The 15,208-nt window shown below is 42.5% G+C and overlaps 1 long non-coding RNA gene across 1 annotated transcript; it reads right to left on the bottom strand.

Moving 5' to 3' along the window:
• Positions 1-914: 914 nt before the first annotated feature.
• LOC120441326 lies at positions 915-4,543 on the bottom strand. Its single transcript, XR_005613988.1, has 4 exons — positions 4,347-4,543; positions 3,837-3,959; positions 3,103-3,520; positions 915-1,066 (listed from the first exon to the last, which is right to left on the bottom strand). It is a non-coding gene; the product is annotated as an uncharacterized LOC120441326 (long non-coding RNA).
• Between the last annotated feature and the right edge of the window lie 10,665 nt (positions 4,544-15,208).

The following is a 15,208-nucleotide window of genomic DNA, read 5'->3' as shown; positions in this document are numbered from 1 at the left end:
CTTTCTGTGTTTCATCAGCTGACTGTGTTCATCTGGACCTCATTATCACATTTTTTTGTTTTATTTTTTTACTTATGGCTCAGCCACACTAAAGTAAATATCTCCGGTGGCTGTTTCCAGATAATCCAACAGGCAAAACATAAAATCCAGAAGGAGAAACTGAAACTATTAAATACTGGAACAGGAAGCTTGAAAACACACTAGACCAATGGGAGATGGTCGGACAAAGAGGAGAGGAGAGGAGAAGACAACACTGTAAGGGTAATCAGGGGAGTGGAGACAGGTGGAGAATAAGAAAGAGCTGAACAGAATCAGATGACGAGACAAGGGAAGTAAAACATAAAGCAAAGCATAACAACATTCAAAATAAAGCAGGAAGTAAAACGTGATAACTAAACAAGGAAATGCAGACATGACTGAACTTAATATAGGAAAAATGATATGAGAAGCAGGAACACAAAACACTGAGGGAGCTGAGCCTGAGTCTAAATGCAGCAAAAGAACTACACCAAGCAAATATAACCAAAACTAAAAAAAGGGGCTAAGGACTCGTGAATAAGTACACTTCAGGAAACACATAAATAAATACAGACACCAAACAAACCCAAATCCAACTGAGCATTTAAATAAAGAGAACCTGACAGTCCAAAAATACTCAACAACCGTCACACTCTCAGACCAATCGGCAAAGGTTTGCAAAGAATTGAGTCTAATTATAAGTGACTGCCAACATGTTCCAGTGAATCTGAGTCAGTGTTACGGCCAAGAGGGGCAGGCTGTGTGTGTGGACTCAAGTGCAGACACAGAGGGAGGCAAAACTGATGTGAATACAGAGCTTTATTTACAGTGACTAATTTAATTACAATGCCAGAAACTATGAAGGCTTTGAACTCTGAATTATGTAGGCTATGAACTGTGAACTATGAAGGAGAAAACTATGAACTATGAGGCATAACTATGAAACATGAAGCTCAAACTGTGCGCTATGGCTAGATACAAGAGTCCATGAACGGATCCTGGGGAGGGGAAAAAGGGGCAGCGGCCCGGGTGGAGGTACACAGAGTCACTATAATGAGAAGAAACAGGCAATCAGTGGAATTCCAGTGTATCACAACCGGTTGATTAAACTATGATGGTGATGGCTTATGCGTTGCAGGTGAAGGCTACACACCAAGTTAAGCTTTTTATTGTCTACGCTTTGTCAGAATTCAGGTTTTTTTTACCTCTTTGGATTTTTCTACCCTTAGCTTTAATTTGACTTGATGATGCTTTATGTGTGGAGCAGAGGGAGGAGGAGACACAGGAGGAGACACAAGTCACAACTTAATCACTGAATAAAGTGATGATATTATTGTTTCTGCAGGAAGTAAAGACTGATTAGAGCCTGAATGTAATCCACCTCTTTCAGCAGCTAACACTTGGTGGCGGAAGGTTTATCCGACCACACAGGTTCTGCTGGTGCCTGAAGATCAGGATCAGACGCTAGCTCGTCACGAGTTTAGGAACCTGTCTTTAAGTGCAGAGCTGCATATGATTTACTTCAGCAGATGAAATCAGAAGGGAGACATGTTTCAGCGTGTGGTCCATTGAAGCGTTAGCTGAGTAGTAATTGGACTAATAGGTGATCTGTCCTGTTTAATGTAGATCTACAGCTGACGTGCAGCCCTGCTCCCATGCGGCCTCCACACTCCACTGATCCTTCAGCTCCTTTAAGCTCCAACATCAAGGAACAAAAACTGATTCCATCAACCAAATGTGTGCATGACAAACTTTAATCACAACCGGACAAAAACTACATCATTGAAAAAAGGGCAAGTTAGTGTTTCCTGTCCACTAGACTCAGAAACATGCTATTTCATTTCCTGATACTTAAACTTAAGGCCTCAGCCCCTCTTTAGAGTCACATTAGTACATGTGATACTCTGTCCCAGTTTGATCTCAAGTGGTCAGACCAGTAAAGCAAAACATCACACTCAAGCTTTCCTGTGATGTCACCAGGACGTTCACATTTAATGAACCATCTGTTGACAGAGCAGATGATGAGCAGCTTGAGGTAAACCAGAGCAGTTTGAGTAGCACAAGCATTTATATTCCTCGGATTCACTGGTTTTTAAATGTGTGAAAGTGTCAGCTATTTGTTAATTTGACTGCGAGTTGATACAAAGTTTCTTTTGGAATCAAAGGAAATAACCTGTAAAAAGCAAGAAATGATATTTACGTCTGACTTGTGTTTCACTGACTCTGCTGAGTTCTCGTTTGTCTGAGGTTGTGATTTAATTTGTTTTGTTGCGGTTTGGTTTTGCCTGTGTATCAGGTGAGACTTACCTGCAACCTTCCAACAACTCCTCACAGGAAGCTGTGAGAACAGAACTCTCACCTGCCAGATCGGCTGGTGGAAGCTAAACTTGCAAAGAAATGATGACTGTAAGCTGCTGGAAAACTGCAAATCTGGAAGTCTTCATTAAAAGAAGTGAACTTTTTTCACTTCACACTTTCACAGGTGTACAGCGTGAAGTCGTCAGCACAGACAGCTTTTTTGTGTTATGTTCTCTGGAATGCAGGTGTACTGAGTTATACAGAGTGACAGCATGCAGTATAAAAATAATCAGTCCAGCGGAGCTGAATGATTATTTTAGTGAAGGTGCTCCGCTGCCTGGACTGAATGATATTATTATCTAGATATAAAAAAGTATTTATAGATATACAACAGTCTCAACAGTCAGAGCACAAACAGACCTACACATGTGTAGGACTTCCTTTAAACCCCTTTAAGGCACATCTGCACTGGCTTCACCTTTCAAACCACGAAGCTACACTTGTGCAGCCTGTGGATGTGAGCGCATCTTGATGTGTTATTGGCTGCTTTGGAGCATTTGAATGTGAGATTCTTGAAAAACTTAAGAAACTAAGGTGTAAAAGCTTATGATAGATTCGCAGGCTTTGCTTCTTTATAAAAAACAGCTTTTCTTCGAACAAATCTATACCTTCATACGTGAAAACTAAGTGATGGAGGAGCTCTGTGGTGGAGCTGCTGCGTCTGAGGTGTAAAGGCCGGCGAAGGCCTCTGCCACCTGCTGGCCAAATAACTTGAAGGAACCTGACCTGCACCAGCTTGAAACCACAGTAAGAAGAGTTGAGAGGAGAGGAGTTGACTGCCTCCACCTTCCACAGCAGACTCAGGGGAGTCGACTTTGCATGACGGGCTGACTCCGCCTCCGAGGCCAGCATCCTGTGGTGAGGCTGTTAGAGCGCTTCACCCTGCTCCTCCCGTCTCCATATTGTCTCCTTTCCTGCCTTCTGCCTGTAATGATCTTCCCTCCACTGACGTTCAGCGTCTGATGCCGGAGGTGCTCAGGAGCAGCAGCGCTGTCGTCATCTGTCACGGCCCTGCTGCGCCCTGTGTTTACGCTCAGTGGGAGCTGCTCTTTGGTATTCAGTGGCGGCGATGGCGACAGCGGCAGGAGTTTGGTCAGCGGGCTGTCGCTTTAGCTCGCTCACACCGCCTGAACGCACAAACACGCTGACAGAGAGGGTGTTTATGCACATTTACACATGATACAATACATGAAGTGTGTATGTGTGTGTGAGAGAGAGTGTGTTTGATGTGCTGCAGTAACAGCAGGAGGCAGAAAGCCTGCAGTGTTTGTCAGGATGCGTGTACACCTGTATGTGTCATGACATTGAAACAGGTGGAGGAGAACCGAGTGATGCAAGTCGGAATTTCACCACATTGATGCCACACGATTGATGATTGATGAGGTAACATTTAATAGATCACAGAAACTCAAAAACACCTTAAGCCAGTTTTAAAGAAAGCGCTGTGAATCTGCACCAACCGTTAAAAGTGTCCTCCTTCACCTGTGTTCCACCTCTGAGGTGAGCTTCATCAAATTTCTGCTGGTGTTCCGCCACACATTCCTCCGCCTTGGCTCTCATTTCAGGGCAAACAGCAGCTATTACTTCAAGTAAAATAATAAGAAGAAATGCAATTCCATTATAAAAGAATATTTTCATTTCATTTCATTTATATGCATTAAAGCCCAAATTTTAAAAAAACAGACTCTCTTGTTATTAGTGCTCCCTGTAACTAAACACTGAAAACAGCCAGACACAGTCATTTAACATCAGAGCCAATACTTAGCTCAAGCCTGTATCATTAGTGAAGCAGCTAATGTCAGCTAACATTAGCCAGAAGAAGTCTAGTTTTATCTAATAAAGCCCGTCTGACCAAAACGGACGTTGATAATTGGGTTAAAACTATGGGCGATATCAGCAGGACATTTGAATCTGATCCACTTTCTTCTGGCTAATGTTGGCTGGCCTGCTAGCATGAACTGGAAACTAACATCCTTTAAATTACTGCCATCTTGTGACGGCAGTTGGAAATTGTCTCTGGAAGCAGGGCTCCATGTTAAGCATCTGTCATTTTGATAGCGCGTGTGTTCAGTTAACAGTGGCTAGTTTGCATGTATGTTTTATGAATAAATGTCTGTTCTTTGATGAGAAACCGATGCTAACCACTGACCGCAGAGTAGTTAGAACAGTGTTTGATCTCACAGAGAACTGTGATTTTAGAAATACTTTACTGTAAATTAAACAGAATATAAAGTGACCTCAAGCTTAAACACCTACAGCAGTAATATTATTCCATTTAACACTTTCACTTTTGATACTTTAAGTAAAATAGTGAGGTGTTTTTTGGCTAATTTAATTGCTCAAAGAAAGGTGAGGATGTCCATGCAAAGCGCAGCAAGACGTACAAGGCTGTCAGCATACAAGAATAGCATGAAAGAATAAAAGATCGGCAGCATAAAATCATGAAAAGGTGTTTTAATCTGGTCCAGTTTGTTAAACAGTGGAGGAAGATCATCATCAGGTTGCACGCTGCTGTAATAACGGCGTGTGCGCGGTGTGATACTGCAGCAGGTGTGTGTGAATGCGAGTGCATGCGGCAGTGTTTGCAGCACCAAAGCCGCTGGGAGCTAAATGAAGATAAGGGGATGAAAACGAGGTGGGGGTGTTGGTGGTGGAGGTGGGAGGGCTAAACCTGCAGCTGCAGACTCACATGCTTTCTGACTGCTCTCCATCCACGTTTTGTCTTTCATATCTGTATGCAAACACGCTGTAGCTGTCCTGGTGATGAAAGGAAATCGCTTTGATTGCTTCTGTATAATTTTTTGTTGTGAGTAGAACAATACAGACTGCCAGCTTTGGTTTTGATGCAGTGTAGGTGTACAGAACAACCATTTAAAGTCATTCTGCTGCTGATGAAAAACACTGGATTCTCAGTTTTCTTACTTTGTAGTTCTGAGAATCTGAAAAAAGAATCTCACTCTATTTGTCTCTGCTTTTATGGTCTCTACAATCATTTGGAAATGCAAGGTTTTCATCTGACACCATGTACTAGTGCTTCAGTGTGAAATGTTCCCACAGTGTCTGCTGGCCTTGGATGATTCAATAATACATTCATCCTCACATAAAGGGAAAGTTTACGTTTTGTAGCTGAAAATCCTGAATAGAAACAAAGAAAACTTATTTTTTTTTATTGAATTTGAAAAAGTAAAGTGTGGAAGCTTTACCAAGAGAGAAACTCTGAACAGAATCAGCAGTTTGTTGCTGTGCCGAAGTTAACTCTGCTTTACAGCTGCTGAAGTCTGTTTCTGTCAATTTCATGAATATCTGAAGACTATGCTGTGATTATGGAGATTATTATGAAGACAATAATTAATTATTATGATTTATAAAATAAAGATCTTATTATAAGCAGCCAGTTAACACGATAAACCTCTGGACCGTGTTTGTGCTGTTGGAGCACTTATAATTACATCATGTGACCAACATACCAATATATGGCCACTGTAAGGTCACTGTACTAACTGAGCGTCCAGGAGAAACTGGATGTTACTGAGTGTTGATTAGCCGGGGTTAATCCCAGCTGACAATTTGGCACATTATGGCACATTTCTGACTCCAAAAATTCAAGATAGTGGTAACCAAAATTCTAATTTCACTAGCTGGGCCCACGTCCTCATTTTAGGTTTGACAGCATTTTAGTAGGTAAAAGTGAATGCTTGGACATGAATTGAGCTGCAGTTTGGGGAAGGCCTCGAAGGAGACTGGCGACGGCTCCCGGGCCTGGAAGATCTCCATCTACTAAATAGAAGTGAAGAAGTTAAAGAATTGAAAAGGGGAGAGAGGGAGGGTGGGGCACGTAAACGAAAATGACCAGCTTACAGAACTGGGGGAACCTGTATAGATGAGAACCGGAAGGAGCATATTTGGAGCCGTGGTCCCGCTCCTGAAATTCCGATACATAATCTCCAAATGATAAATCCACAACCAGTGGGTGACATCATGGTAGCCATGTCCATTGTTTTTATGTCCATTTGGTATCCTGTCCCCAGGAGGTGCAACAACAACAACAAAAAAACGTCTTTACAACATAAAAGTGTGGCAGCTCAGTGCTGTAGTTTTGTCAGACCCTGGAAGTCTCTGCTGATGCAGTGCATGTATTTTAAGTATTCAAAGATAAAAGCCACAGTGGATGTATTGCTTTTATTGTCTGCCTCCTGCCTGTCAACTGTAATTATATAGCAGTCACAGCATCAGTCCTGAGCGCTCAGAAACACATTTAAAAGCTGGACTGTATCCATAACTACCACCTAGACTCTGTGTGTGTCAGAGGAAATATTTATGTGTGCGGGTGAAATAGCTCCTATTAGAGCTGTGGGTTGAGATAAAGGTGAAAAATAAAGTGCATGTAGAGACAGGGATGGAGGGAGTCTAGAAGACAGACAGAAAGACAAGCGGCAGATAGACAGCGAGATAGACAGGTAGGTTGGCTTTGCATAAACTCTGCAGGGACACGAGGGTAGCATTAAAAAAGTTAAAAGAGAAAACCTAATTAATGTTATCTGAGCGTCCCCATGGAGGGAGTCGAAATTAAATTAAATTAAATCAATGTCAGCTCGGAGGAGGCAGCGAGAAAGTCTCCAATTACAGCTCAGAGCTTTGTTACCTAACCAACATGTCTCACACTGATACCGCCTCTCAGGTGTGCTTCTTTGTGTGTGTGTGTGTGTGTGTGTGTGTGTGTGTGTGTGTGTGTGTGTGTGTGTGTGTGTGTGTGAAGACAAACATAAAACAGAATGCAGAAGCAGCAGCAGGAACAAGAGTTTGCTGAGAAAAGGTGCAGAAGGCGTTTTTGCTCTTTTAGAAGAGCAGCGAGCTCGTGCAGCTGGAACATCAGCTGTTCAGGTAATAACAGAAGAAATGTCAGCAGGTTGATGGATAAGACACAACGTACTTTATTTATCTGCAAATTTGGCAAAATCCTGGAAAATTGCTGCCTACTTACAGCCTGAGCTAATCCCAAGGATAAAGAAGGTCATGAACATGGACATGAGCTTTTTTTTTTTTTTAGCCTGGTGTCTCCTGTAAATATCAGTAAAACTTACAGGTGTAAAAAGGTCTCTGTAGACGCGAGCTCCATCTACTCTACCTATGTGAAATTTGGTCGTGATTAAGCAGCGTATTCCTGGTATCCTTTTCCCAGGAATGTTTTCCACTTCCTCGCCTGGGATACTGAAGCGTTCCCAGATCAGATCCAGCGGTTTCTTAGTCTAGCTCTGAGCTTTGCATGTCCGCCAAATTCTGACGCAGAGAGCAGACAGTCACGCAATAGAGAGTCATTAAAGGTTTGTTTGTCTGAGTGTTGAGCAGTGATGGACTGTAGGGGAACGCGTCCTCATCATACTGAACATGAGCAGCATCTGCAGAGTGGGAGGGAGACGGTTAGGTATGCTCGGACTGTTTTATTAAAGGGCAGTAACTGAAAGGATTTGCAGGATGAGGTCTTATTTGAGAGTTCAAGCCAGCAGAGCTCAGGAGGGGGTACCAGTGGGCAGGTGGGGATCCGTGAAGAGTGGGCAGTCAGGTGAGTGGCAGGTAAGCCTGAGAATCCACCAGGGGCATTTGACTGTGTGGGTGACCAAAGCTTGAGACCAGTCGGAAACTGTGTTGGCCTCTTATACCTGCAATCTTCTTCTTCTGGTCAATACTGAGAGATCATGACCACAGAAGACTGAACAATTCAAATGCTCACTTTACTGCTACAGGATTTCCTCGGCCTGTCTGTAGGGCTCACAGGAAACTTGTGTCTTATCTGTATATAATCTGCTCTTATTGCACTTACTGCTCTTGCACTTCTGATTAGATGCCAACTGTATTTCATTACCCTGTATTTATACATGTGTAATGACAATAAAATTGAATCCTAATCCTAATCCTTGTATCTGAATCTGTTCATTTTGGGAGCTCAGGATGACAGTTGAGGTAACATTGAAGCTTCACTTTAGTCCAGCACAGCACTCACATTACCACTGACCCCGCAGAGATCCACTGTCCAGATCCCAAAATTCATAAACTGCTCCCTTTGGGGGCAACGACTTTTATTCCACCATGTTCCAGAGAACCACGGCTTTATCCACGTCACTTCACACTCGATGCAAACTGAGGTGGATTCTGATTAAGCCAGCAGAAGCACATCGTCTGAAAATAAAAGCAAAGGGAATGAGACACTCTCCACTCACCCAATCAGATCCGTCATTATCACAAACACAGAACACACAACACTGCATCAACGGGACTCTTCACAAAAGGAGTCCACCTCTTCTTCAGCTCATCATTCTCAGCAAATTTAGATCAGAAAGTCAAAGCAAAGAGGAAAAATCTCCTCTGTGGCCTCAGAGTTTGTGGGCCTAAAGGAACACAAACAAGAAGGTCATGCGTCTTTATGTAAGCTAGCACCTTTAGTGGTCTGAACCTGATCCAGTTTCAGTTTGTGATACTAAGCACATTTAACATTCACCGCAAAGGACACTTAACCAGAGGGAAGAGTTTTAGATTCATAATGATGAAGATGATTATTAACATATTATTACTCTTTCAGTCAACCTTCTGAGCTCCATGTGATGTCCTTATTCCAAAGTGGCATAATTTTCTGATTCAAATGTGATTTAACATGATCTGAGATTTAATTTCAGATTCAGTTTGGAGGAGATTTGATTTAGCGTGCAAGGTGGATATTAAACCTGCAGAGAAGTTGGCGCTGGATGTCTGCAGCTTCAGATATAATTACACCTTAATTAAATGAACAAAGCTGCGTGTGAGGTACTGTAAAAGCAAAGAAAAGGTGAGAGTGGAGGGTTGGTGAGGACACTGATGTGACGAGTCAGATGCAGGTCAGCATGAAGTCATGAAGACGATAATAATAATAATAATAATACATTTTATTTGAAAGCGCCTTTCAAAACACTCAAGGTCGCTGTACACAGTAGAGTAAAAAAGCAACATAAAAGCAAAGAGTTTACACAATCATAAAACATAAACAAATTTAAAATAGCCGAATGGAGAGGTTATGTGGGATAAGCTATTTTGAACAAGTGGGTTTTGAGTTGGGACTTAAAGAGAGAAGGTAGAGATATTTCTTAAATCAGGAGGTAGGGAATTCCAGAGTCGAGGAGCAGAGCAGCTGAAAGCCCTGCTCCCCATGGTGACAAGACGGGGAGGGACGGAGAGTGAAAGGGAGAAGAAGATCTGAGACAACGAGATGGGGCGGTGATGTTAACCAGTTCAGAGAGATATGGAGAGAGAGATGATGAATAGCTTTAAATGCGTACAAGAGTATTTTGAAATTGATACGATACTTGACGGGAGCCAATGAAGCTGCTGCAGAACAGGAGTGATGTGATGGACAGAAGGGGTCCTGGTGATGATACGGGCAGCAGAATTCTGGATGCGTTGAAGCTTATGGATGGATTTTGAGTAAGACCAAAAGAAGTGAATTACAATAATCAATCCGGGAAGTAACAAGGCTATGGACAAGAATGGCAGTGGCATGTGAGGTGAGAAAAGGACGGAGACGATTAATGTTGCGCAATTGAAAATATGCAGACCAAGTGACATTATTAATGTGTGAATTGAAAGATAGAGTACTGTCGAGGATGACACCCAAACTTTTCACAGAGGAAGAAATGGAGACCGGCGAGTTATTGATAGTAATAGAGAAACTGTTGGTTCTGGATAATGTTGATTTAGTGCCTACTAAGAGGAGCTCGGATTTATTACTATTGAGTTTAAGAAAATTAGAAGAGAACCATGAATTTAGTTCAGCTAAGCAGAGGGTGAGGGAGGATGGGGGAAGAGCAGAATCAGGTTTAGTGGACAGATAAAGCTGGGTGTCATCGGCATAACAGTGAAAATGGATATTGTATTTACGGAAAATATGTCCAAGCGGTAGAAGGTAGATAATGAAAAGAAGGGGCCCCAGGACAGATCCCTGGGGCACGCCAGTGGTCAGAGGAAAGGGCTGAGAAGTAAAGGATTTGAGTTGAATGAACTGAGTGCGATCAGACAGGTATGATTTAAACCAGGCTAGTGGAGTATGGGAGAGTCCAATGGAGGCTAGCCTAATGAGAAGAATGGAGTGAGAAATAGTGTCGAAGGCAGCGCTCAGATCGAGGAGGATAAGAATGGAAAGTAAACCGGAGTCAGCTGCCATAAGAAGATCATTGGTTATTTTTATAAGTGCTGTTTCAGTGCTATGGGAGGGGCGAAAACCAGACTGGAACTGTTCATACAGATTATTATTAGTTAAATGTGAGTGGAGTTGTGTGGCAACTATTTTCTCAAGAATTTTTGAAAGAAATGGTAGATTGGAAATAGGCTGAAAATTCTCAAAATTATTGGGATCTAGACCAGTTTTTTTTAATATTGGGGTGATGGCAGCAATTTTGAGGGAAGCAGGAACAGTTCCAGTGGTAAGTGAAGAGCAGATGATAGAAGATATGAAGGGAAGCAAAGAAGGTAGACATGCCTTAACCAAAACTGTAGGAATGGGGTCTAGCTGACAAGTAGAAGGTTTTGACTTACAGATGAAATCTGAAATATCAGTAACCGAGGGGAGCTGGAAAGCAGAAAAACAGTGTGATGGGAGAGGAATTACACAGGAAGAGCTAAATGGAACATCGGAAACCAGGTCTTGGTGTATTTTGTGAATTTTCTCGATGAAAAATAACATTAAAGAATCACAGAAAGAAGACGAGTAAAGGTGAGTAGGTAAAAAATCTGGTGACCTGAAAGAAGAGTTGAACAGTGAAAACAATATCTTGGTTGAGTCATCTTTTGAACAGATAATGGTGGAGTAGTAAGCAGATTTTGTTTGATTAATACACTCCTTATAATACATGATATGATTATTAAACATTTCCTTGTGGATATTCAGACCAGTTTTCTTATAAAGGCGTTCAAGTCGACATCCTTTTGCTTTCAGGAGCCTGAGTTCAGCTGTGAACCAGGGTGCTGACTGACAGAATGATACAGATTTGGTTTTGAGTGGGGCAACAGAGTTTAGGATACTATTGAGACTAGACTTATAATAGGAAACTAAGTCCTCTTGGGTGAGCAGGTTATGAAAATGCAAATGACTAGAGAAAGCAAAAGAAAGAGTATCAGGATTGATTTTCTTAATATTCTGAAAAGAAATGGTCCGAATGTTCTTGGTTATAGAAAAGGTCATTTTGACATTGAAAGAAAGAAGCAAGTGGTCAGAAATTAGCAGTTCATCAGCTTTGCAGTTAAAAGGAGTAAGTCCAGAGCAACAAACTAGGTCCAAAGTATGGCCCTTAGTATGAGTAGGAAAGTTTATGTGTTGTTTAAAGCCAAAACTATCGAGGCAGGATGAGAAGTCTTTGGTGAGAGGATGATCACTGTTATCCGTATGAATATTAAATATTAAACGATGACAGCAAAGCAGCCTGGGAGGCCTCTCAGAAGACCTGACTGTGTGATCCTCGGGTGACGGCACAAGGGTTAAGTCTGATCTTCATGTTCAGAGTTCATTAAAGGTCCATTTCTGTCCTCTGCACAAACTGACCACTGAGGCTCGTTATTGGACCTCAGGATAGCCTTACGAGGCCCAGAAAAGTAAAAGGTTCATATTTGGATTTAAAGATTCATTTCAAATGTTTTAACTGAGAAAATGTACCATTTTAATAAAAATATGAGCACATTCCAAGCAACTACAGGGCCATTTTTGGACTCCCACTGGAGAGGGGGTTACTTATATTATTCACATGTTTGTCATAAAGTAGACAATTTAAAGATTTGTTAGTGAATCTAGGATGTTTAAGCCACACCCACAAATACAGTCCACATCTGTGGGAACCACACTGCCAGTGTGGGAAAGTTACTTTTAAAATGTATTCCACTACAGATTACAAAATACATGCCCCAAAATGTATTTTGTAAAACGGTAACTGTAACAGAATACAGTTACTCATATTTTGTATTTTAAATACATAACGCCGGTACATGTGTTCTGTTACCCCCCAACACTTCACGCTGCTTTTGAATTACTGAGTATTTTGTTTTATAGCCTGAGATGGTCACTATACACTATTAATGCTCTCCCTGTCTCAGAGTACTAATCTGCCATTTACAGTCTCATTCCACCCTTAAAAATAAGAGACATCATTAAAAGAAAGGCAACTTTTCCAAGTGCAAAACACTTTCAAGCAAACCCTCAGCACTTAATGATGCTCTGAAAATGTATCCACGGATGAACAAACAAAGTTAAGACAGTTAAGACAAATCAATCTCAACATCATACATATTCCTCTGGAGGAAGCAGTTTATACACAACAGCAGCAGAAGAAGTTATCTTTACTTTTTAAAACTTACACAGCAGCTCAAATTGATGTATTTTTGAACATCATTCTGTATAAATATTTATGATTCAAAACCTTCTGGTGACTGATAAATTCACGAGTTTATGTAATTATAGACTAAATAAATGATGATATCAGAAAGCAGGTTACTGCTGAAGAAGCCATAGGTGGGTTTGTTGTGAGATCTGTTTATGTTGTCCTAGTAAGGCTACCATGGGGACAGGCACTAGAGGTCGCTAGAACACTGTACGTGATATGTTTTTCAGAAAATTGATGTAGCCACATACACTGCTGCCACAGTTCAATAAAAGCGGTTTGTGCTGAAGAACCCTGCGTCTTATTGCCTCCTATCATGACATGGTGTCAGAATTGAGGACTTCAAGCCAAGTTACACGAAGAAATGGCTAAATTTGAACCTCCAGAGCCGTTTGACTTTACGCAGCCGGCAGAGTGGCCGATATGGCGGCAGAGATTCTCCCGTTTTCGAGTGGCATCCAAGCTAGGGATGGATAGCGGCAAAGTGCAAGTGAACTCGCTTCTTTACTCCATGGGGAGAGATGCTAAACCAATATATGGCTCATTTGTGTTTCCTGCTGCTACGGAGGCCAGACCAAGTCTGCAGTTTGAGTATGATTTGGTTATACAAAAGTTTGATGAGCACTTTCTCACGTCCCAAAGAGAAGTGTTATCCACGACCGCGCCTGTTTTCACAAACGGAGCCAGAGGGTCGGGGAGATGGTCGAGGCTTTCGTGCAGAGGCTGTATGAGCTCGCGCAGCACTGCGAGTTCGGCGGCAGTAAAGACGAGCAGATCTGCGACCGCATCGTCATTGGATTAATTGACAAAGATGTCTCACAAAAACTCCAGCTCGAGGCAGACTTAACTCTGGATAGAGCCATTTAACTAGCACGCCAGAGTGAACAAGTCAAACAGGAAAGTGCAGAGCGAGTGGAAAGCACTGTGAATGAGGTGAAACAGATGCATTATAACAGCACGAGAAGGAGTTACTACCAACCTCGTCAGGTACGTGAGCAACAACATGGTGAGAGTAAACCAAAATGTCAAAGATGCAACAGGGTGCATGACAAAAGAGAAAACTGCCCAGCCCGCAATAAAAGATGCAGAAAGTGCAATAAGTTGGGACACTTTGAAGTTGTATGCAAAACCAAAATGCTTAAAGAGGTCAGGGCTGAGGCTGTAGAGGACTCAGATGAGGATTCATTCTTCATAGGGGAGCTTTTCCTGGGAGCAGTAACTGAGCCAAAAACAACAGTCATTGAGGAGTCAGGCTCAGATGCCGACTGGGACATTGAGCTACTGGTAAATGGCAGTCCATTTGATTTCAAAATTGATACAGGCGCAGACACCTCTGTTATGACAGAAACCACCTTGAACAAGCTACAGCAGAGACCCAAACCTATCCAGTGTAAGCCAACTTGTGTACAGCCCTGGTGGAAAAGCCCGGTGCATGGGTAAATTCTTTGCTACTACAGTGTACAAAGGTCAAAAGTACCAGTACTGGATTACAGTTATAAAAGGGCAATACGCAAGTACTACTGGGGAAGACGGCGGCAAAGCGCATGGGACTAGTCACTAGAGTTAACGAAATCAGTAGCGACTTAACAGAGAATGTGTTCGGAGAACTTTGCCTGCTGAACTGTGAACCTGTAAAAATCAAGCTGACTGAAGATGCAGAGCCGTACAGTGTAACCACCCCACGCCGGGTGCCTTTTCCTCTCCTCCCAAAAGGAAATAAAGCGCATGCTCAAACTTGGCATCATTGAGGAAGTCACAGAGCCAACAGGCTGGTGTGCACCAATGGTGCCTGCTCCAAAGCGCAACAAGGATGAGGTCAGAGTGTGTGTGGGCTTAAAACATCTAAATAAGGGAGTAAAGCGCGGACGGTACATCTTGCCCACATTGGATGACATAACTCCCAAGTTAGCAGGGGCTAAAGTTTTCTCCACTTTGGATGCCTCAAGTGGGTTCTGGCAAATACCACTGGACCCCAGCTGCCAAAAACTGACCACGTTCATAACTCCCATGGGCAGGTTTTGCTTCAGACGCCTGCCATTTGGCATAACTTCAGCACCCGGGATCTTCCAGAGGCTCATGAGCACCTTGCTCAAGGGCCTAGATGGGACTGTCATCGTGATGGACGACATACTGGTTTTCGGGGCTAACAAAGAGGAGCATGACCAACGCTTAGATGCAGTATTACAGACAATCAAAGCATCAGGCCTTAAGCTCAACAGGTCCAAGTGCCACTTCGGAAAGAATGAGCTACAGTTCTTCGGTCACATCATCAGCGCGGATGGTGTGAAACCTGATGATGTCAAGGTGGAGGCTATTGCCAGGATGCCCAGCCCCACAAATGTAGAACAACTCAGGCAGGTACTCAGACTAATAACTATGTTGGAAAATTCCTGCCAGGCCTGTCCACAGTGCTGCACCCTCTCTCCAACCTACTCAAAAAAGAG

This window comes from Oreochromis aureus, linkage group 7 (genome assembly GCF_013358895.1).
Source record: "Oreochromis aureus strain Israel breed Guangdong linkage group 7, ZZ_aureus, whole genome shotgun sequence".
NCBI classification, from domain to species: domain Eukaryota; kingdom Metazoa; phylum Chordata; class Actinopteri; order Cichliformes; family Cichlidae; genus Oreochromis; species Oreochromis aureus.
Note: the sequence above shows the minus strand (reverse complement) of the source record. Positions and strands in the feature narration are given on the sequence as shown.